A 7,328-nucleotide genomic window follows, 5' to 3' on the forward strand; every position below is an offset into this window, starting at 1 on the left:
ATCTGATTTACGGCTAGAATTAGAGTACATAATCTCTAAACATTAGAGATTACATAATTGCCATGAAGAACGAAGATAATTGATGTAGAACGATATGTAGAACGATGATTATACTCGAGGTACAGAATGAGATGTTGAGGCATGGATTGTTGATGGTACTGGTGCTGTTATTGATGGTACTGTTAGTGCGTGTGATGTTGCTGAAGCTGGTACATTTTGCACCATATTCTCCAAATTGATTACTCGAGCATGAAGCTCATTGACTTCTTTCATTATTTCGGAATGACTGTCAGTTGGAACGAGCGGATGAATAAGGTTGAGAATTTTGGATATCATATAATCATGGAGAGATATCCTGGAAATGAGAGTGAATATAGTGTATTGAAGTGGTTCGCCGGTAAGTGCTTCAGGTTCTCCGCCAAGAGATGAATTCGGTTGGTGGAAAAGATCGCCTTATTCGCATTTCTATTAATTAAGTCGACTACGAATCCATCAGATGAATTGGGGATGGATGTTTGGTTGATTCATTCTGGTGACGCTGCTCTCGGAGCTTAGGTGAAAATCCATATCGGAATAGCTGTCGGAATCCGAGGAATTCGAACTGGTTGAGGGATTCATCTCGTACGATCAGATGAAGGATTTTCGATAAGAAATAGATTATAGGATGTAGATTAGTACCCTGTAATACATAATTTACATATGCATATAAAATACTAAAATACCATAAGTTACGGAGGAATCTACGGAAGCTGTTCAGGTAAAGGTAACAATAATAGATACGCTAAGATATGAATTTATCTATACACTGTCTATGCAATAGAGGCAGTAAGACATATCTAGACTAAGAATGATAAGCAGGTAATTTCCTAAGGATGATAAGTAGATGATTTTCGACACGAAATGATAAGCAAAACTTTTGACATGCAGACACGGTCGAAGTCCAGACTCGCTAATGCATCCTAACGACTTATCAGTTAGACACACTAATGCAGACCTGGTTCGCTAAGACCACCGCTCTGATACCAACTGTAGTGACCCGTCCTAATCCATCTGGATGAAGTCTTCAACAGCTGGTCCCATTACGAGGTTCTGACCTCTATATGCCTTGAATGACTCCATGTAATATGAGCAAATGCACAGCGGAAGGTTTCTTTCATACCTGAGAATAAACATGCTTTAAAGTGTCAATCAAAAGGTTGGTGAGTTCATAAGTTTATCATAAAACAATAAAATTCATCATTTTGATAGACCACAAGATTTAAATCCTGCATGGTACAAATGGGCCCGAATCCTATACCCACCTGTAATGTACATGCGATATCTTTTAAATACAGTACACCTTTCTCGTGTACGAAATCATCTTTCATAAATCTTAGTAACCGTACACATATCTCGTGCACAAAAATAACATACACATAACCTGTGTATAAAATCATTCTCTCGATACATAACATTCATATCAATTGGTGGCAATTATCATGTCCACATAATTCAATGGTGGCAATTATCATATTCACATAATTCAGTGGTGGCAATTATCATGTCCACATAATTCAACGGTGGCAATTATCATGTCCACATAATTCAACAATAATTCGCAGAACTTCTGTCTGCATAATAATTCATTCGAGGAATGTTTTGCTTGTGTCTATCTCGTCAAACATTTATAAAAGCATTTCATGTATTCGCAGATCGAAATATATTTCAAAAGCATTTAATAAAGCAGTTGTAAAACATCGCATGTATTCTCAGTCCCAAAAATGTAAAGAGTAAAAGGGAATCAAATGAACTCACGCATATAAATATTGTAAAACAGTTAATAAAGCATTTACATGTATTCTCAGCCCAAAAACGTAAAGAGTAAAAAGGGAGCAAATGAACTCACCTAATGTATTTTGTAGTAAAAATACATATGAATATATTGAACAATGCATGGTTGGCCTCGGATTCACGAACCTATAACAAGTATATATATATTAACACCTTTAATATTAATTAACTAGGTTTTCATCGTATTAAGACTAATATCCTTATATATATTCATTTTAATACTTATAATTTGTCCTAGTGTGTACATTATATATAACTTATTTACTAGGAATTATATTATATTAAAAAAATGATATTATGTAATATTAGTATATTTATGATATAGGTGATAATAATAATAATAATAATGATAATAATAATAGTAATAAGAATATTGATATTGATAATACTAGTAATATAATAATAATAATAATAATAATAATAATAATAATAATAATAATAATAATAATAATAATAATAATAATAAAAGTAAAATGAAATTGTTATGGGTTAATAACAATAATGATATTGAAGATTTTGTAGTTTCAATAACACTAATAACAATAATAATAATGATAATAATAAAAATCAAATTATACCTTAGAAACACTGGAAAAAAAAAGAAGATAAACTGCCTGGGACGGGACTCAATCCCGTAACCTCCCATTTAAACCCACATGTACCTAACCATTGCTCTGCTGCTTCTTATCCGTTTTACATCTCTATCTAATCTATATAACCCGTTTGCTTTGGCCCAAAATTAGTCCAATATTCCTTAATCCATCATTATGGATAGGCCCAAGATTTAAATATAAACGACCCACTTAAAGCCTGATCCAAAACAGTTTTACTCAACGGCATACTTCTTCAATATTAGATCTGAGGGTTCTGTTTAAGTATAAAAAAAAATACGATAGCTGCAGCAAAATATATATATATATATATATATATATATATATATATATATATATATATATACTTCCGTTCATCTTCAATTCACTATGTCATCGTCATTCTTTATTCATCTTATATCATCGTTCATCATCATTTACCCATCCATTGTTCCATTATCATTATCAAAATCACAAGCATCATCATCACCCGTATTCATTATCATCATTCAATCATATATCATGATATCATTTATCATAATCATCTTTCTTCCTTCACTAATTCTTCTTCTTCTTCATAATTATTGGATTCGATGGGTGAGGTTTGTTGGGTTTCAACCGAAACTATCAGGAACAGAAAAGACAACAACATCATTATCATTCTTTATCCTAATCTTTATTTTAATCATCAAGTGGGAATTGGTTTGGCACTTTCGGTTAAAAAGAGAAAAGTAGCAGCACTATCATTTGCACATCCATATTGACACGGCTCAACACCACTTCATGGTTTTTTGTGGATTAATATAATCTTAAGTATTTTAAGTGGGTTTGTTGAGTTTTAACTTTGTCGATCATAAGGAAAAAAGGAGAACCCAATCAGTTTAAAACCTAAAACAATATCACCACTATTCTAGCTATCCACCATCACAGAATCTTAATTATCCTCATCTTCATTATACTCATAATTTTATGTATCAAATTGCAGGTGTTGGGTTTCGGTTACAACAGGAATACATACAGTTGCAATGATTCGAGAAGTAAGATAAAAAAACAGATGGTTTGATGGTAAGATTGTTCTCAAACATTAAAGGAAAGGGTAGACGAGTTGTAGGTGGTTTGTTTATGGTTGTTTGGGTGACGTTCAAAAGAAAACAGGAAAGAAACAAAAGAATTAGAAGTTGTAATAAGTGCTTACGGTGGTGGCGTTCTCGATGGTTTGTAATATGTACAATAATAATAAAAAAATATATGAGTAGTAGTCTCGAACAACCATAGTAGAGTACATGGTGGTCGGCTTACGATTGAAGAAGAAAGTGGTTCACATATATTAACAAAGTAGTAGCAGCAAGAATATCAAAAGTAATCGGTTTTAAAGGATGAGTTTTTGTTGATGTGATCTGTTAAAAAAAATATAGACGGCATGAATATAGCAAGAATAAATTTACCAGGTTTGCAATTTAAAACAGAATTCGTGCAGCAAGTTTTGTTTATGTTCAACACGGAAAAGAAAGGGAGAGAGATAGAGGATGGAGGGTTCTTGGTGGTGGTGATTAGAAAGTGACGATGGTGATGGTGTGATAGTGGTGACTCTTGGTAATCGATCGTGTACTAGTGTGGTGGGTGTGAGGGTGATGATAGTTCTTAAACGAGAAGGGGAAAAAAATAAATGGTGTTGTGGTGTTTTAAATCATGCATTAAATCATGCGTTGTATGTATGTTTATGTAGATAGATATTATCGATTCATTTTTGTTTGATAGTGTAAGTATGGTTGACAGGGATTTCAATTTACAACAGAAGGAAGAAACGATAAAGAAGAAAAAAAATAAGAAAGTTTGGTATTAATTTGTACTGCCTTGACTTTAATTGTAATGGAATTGATCCTTGTAACCAATTTAAGAGACACAGACAAAATTAAAAAGAAGGGTGATGTTGAAAGGAAACCAATTTTATATATCTATACGTATAGTTACATAAAATTAAGGTTTAATAATAATACAAATAATAATACTAATAATAATTTATATTAATAACATTAGTTCTTAATGATGATATAATAATATCTAATATTAATAATTATACTAATATTAGTATCAAGTATTTTGATAATTATTAATAATAATTTTAAATAATAAATTTTAATAATAAATATAACAAGTAACAATAATAATAATGAAAATGATAATAATGATAATACTAATTTTAATACTGTTAATATTATTAATGTTAGTAATATTGGTGATAATAATGCTACAACCATTTATATATACATATTATTTACAAACAATTGTTCGTGAATCGTCGGTACTGGTCAAAGGTCAAATAGATATATTAGACACAGTTCAAAGTTTTTGAGACTCAATATTACAGTCTTTGCTTATCGTGTCATAAACATATAAAGATTAAGTTTAAATTTGGTCAAAAATTCTCGGATCGTCACACATAACCACCCATTCATTGACTTAAATTGACCATGCTTGGTCAATTTACCACTCTGCCCAGTGTAAGACCTGTTATCTTAGTAAAAACTATAGCCATTTAGGACTCGTTTGTAACAAAGATCGTTAGCAACTCATCTAGCATAAGTTCCCTACAAATCCATATTTAACTTTTCAACTGACTTTTCATGACGTTACAAAGGCCATTGTTCCATAATCTGTAAACCTTTAACAAATAAATAAACAAAAAGATGAAAATTTGTAAACAAAATTACCTTAGCACCACAACATGTAATTGCCACAAACCTATTCGGAATCAAAAAAAATCCAAGTTAATATGAGAACAAAAACTTAAAAACTACCACGACACAAAATTTGATAACGAACTTTGACACCTACATTTAATCAAAATAAAGGTGTAAACAAAATTGAAACTCAATATATCAGCATTGACACTCTGCACTAAATCAGTCATTTGACTGACTTAGAAATAATTTCAGGTCTTGAAATAAATTTCTAGTTAAGCTACACTCGTTAACCTTTCCAATGATATAAGATACGTCTTAATTGGATTCACAGTTAATTTACTATGATTTTTCTAAGACAGCGGGCCATTTCTGCCCAAAACAGGACCGACCAACATGTTTCGGCTGTAAATCAGCATTCAGAAACAGCTGTGTTTGCTGTATATCAGCATTCAAAACAGTAAAAAAAGGTTCTAAAAGTAACTCTAAACATGCTCAAATTACTCTTAATTACGTTGATACAAAATACAAGTTTTGTCGCATGTTTGGATCATTTTAAACCACTTTTAACATCACAAATCTTTGTACATTAGTTACCTTCAAGACTTGATCAAAATCCTCATTTTAACTTTCTTTACAGCAACAATAATATCACATAAATCAGCTCACTTATGGTTTAATACCACTCATAAGCTTCACAACTCCAACTAATTGTATTAACATCAATCTGGAGTAACTTAGAGCAGTTAAAACAATATGCAACAACATGCAAGTTCATCGAGACAATATAATTCCGTAAAAATCCGAATTTAAGGTCTTAAGTACTACTTTAGTCTTGTCTATTAAGCACTTATTTTCATTATATATCATCATCCATCAACAAAACCCCCAAACGCCTAATTCATTTAAACCCTAGATTATCAAGGAATTATGTGGAGAATTTATACCTTAAGTTTCTTTTGTAGATGATAATCACCAATTCAAGGTTGTTGATTTGTTCAAAATTTCTTCAATTCCTCAATTTATAGCTTCCTTTTCTTAAATATTGGTACATGTAAGATTAAAACCTACAAAAGGAAAAAGAAGCATATATATTAGACACAAATTGAGATTAATTCAAAGCAAGAACTAAACACTAACAAATAAATACTAACTAACAAATATGCAACATAAAGTTGAATCAGCTTAACATAGAAGCCACCAAATAGTCCACATGGTGTCATGTCCATTTGAAGTCAACAATTTCAATTAGCATGGATGTTAATGGTAAACAAATTCATAGAACGGAAATAGAACTTACAGTGATAAATCTTTCTTAACAATAGGAATAAGCGTAACATATCCAAATTGAATAGCCAATTCTCTGATGTCAAGTGTATTCCTACAATTTATCAAGTAAAAATTCAATGTGTGATCCAATACAACTTAATTTCACTCCAATAAACACTTAAAATATGAAGTAGAACATATACATAAAGATACAGAAACATACTTGACACCAATTCCGTTCTGCATCACGTTAAATGATCTGATGTAAGCCTTCTCAGACATTCCACTCAACCTTATCGCATTCTGTCGATCAAATAAAACTTGCTTCCTACAATAATCAGGATTATATATTTTAATTACTCTTTTTTTAACAGCGATTTATAATCAAATATTTCAGTTATTAAACATAATTTCTGTAGTCGCAATAGAAATAGCAGGAACGTTTTCTGACTAATTAATAACGAATGAAAACCTAATTTCAGTAAAAAAAAAAATGAGGGAACCAGAACGTACATATTAGCAGCAATCTCTTAACATATGACAGCTTTACAAATCTCGGCCTAAAATCAACAAACAAACAAATGAGGGCAAAATTAGGCAAGCAAATTGACTAACACAACAAAAGTCAGTCATAATAATACCGATAAATTAGTTGAATTACATAATCAGTTGAATCAACATGGTTCCTTAGCCCAGCAAGCAACAGAATGAAGAACACAGTTGATACGGTATAATAAAAAAAAATAAAACAAATCATAGTGAATGTGGAAGAAGAGAGGAATAGAAATTGTTATGTTTTACATAAAAAATAAATAATACGAGGCATAAACCCAAAAATTCTACCATTTAATTACCTTATGAAATTAAAAAATTGAAGAAATCAGATTCAGATGGATGATTGTTTTGGCGCCCTAAAGAAATTTGAGAACAGAAGGTGATAAGTTGAAAAATATGGGTT

General features: G+C 31.1%; 1 long non-coding RNA gene across 1 annotated transcript; it reads right to left on the reverse strand.

Moving 5' to 3' along the window:
- Positions 1–4,951: 4,951 nt before the first annotated feature.
- LOC139857173 (uncharacterized) lies at positions 4,952–6,936 on the reverse strand. Its single transcript, XR_011762371.1, has 5 exons — positions 6,884–6,936; positions 6,594–6,698; positions 6,402–6,482; positions 6,049–6,168; positions 4,952–5,082 (listed from the first exon to the last, which is right to left on the reverse strand). It is a non-coding gene; the product is annotated as an uncharacterized lncRNA (long non-coding RNA).
- Positions 6,937–7,328: the final 392 nt, after the last annotated feature.

This window comes from Rutidosis leptorrhynchoides, chromosome 7 (assembly GCF_046630445.1).
Source record: "Rutidosis leptorrhynchoides isolate AG116_Rl617_1_P2 chromosome 7, CSIRO_AGI_Rlap_v1, whole genome shotgun sequence".
Classification (NCBI taxonomy): domain Eukaryota; kingdom Viridiplantae; phylum Streptophyta; class Magnoliopsida; order Asterales; family Asteraceae; genus Rutidosis; species Rutidosis leptorrhynchoides.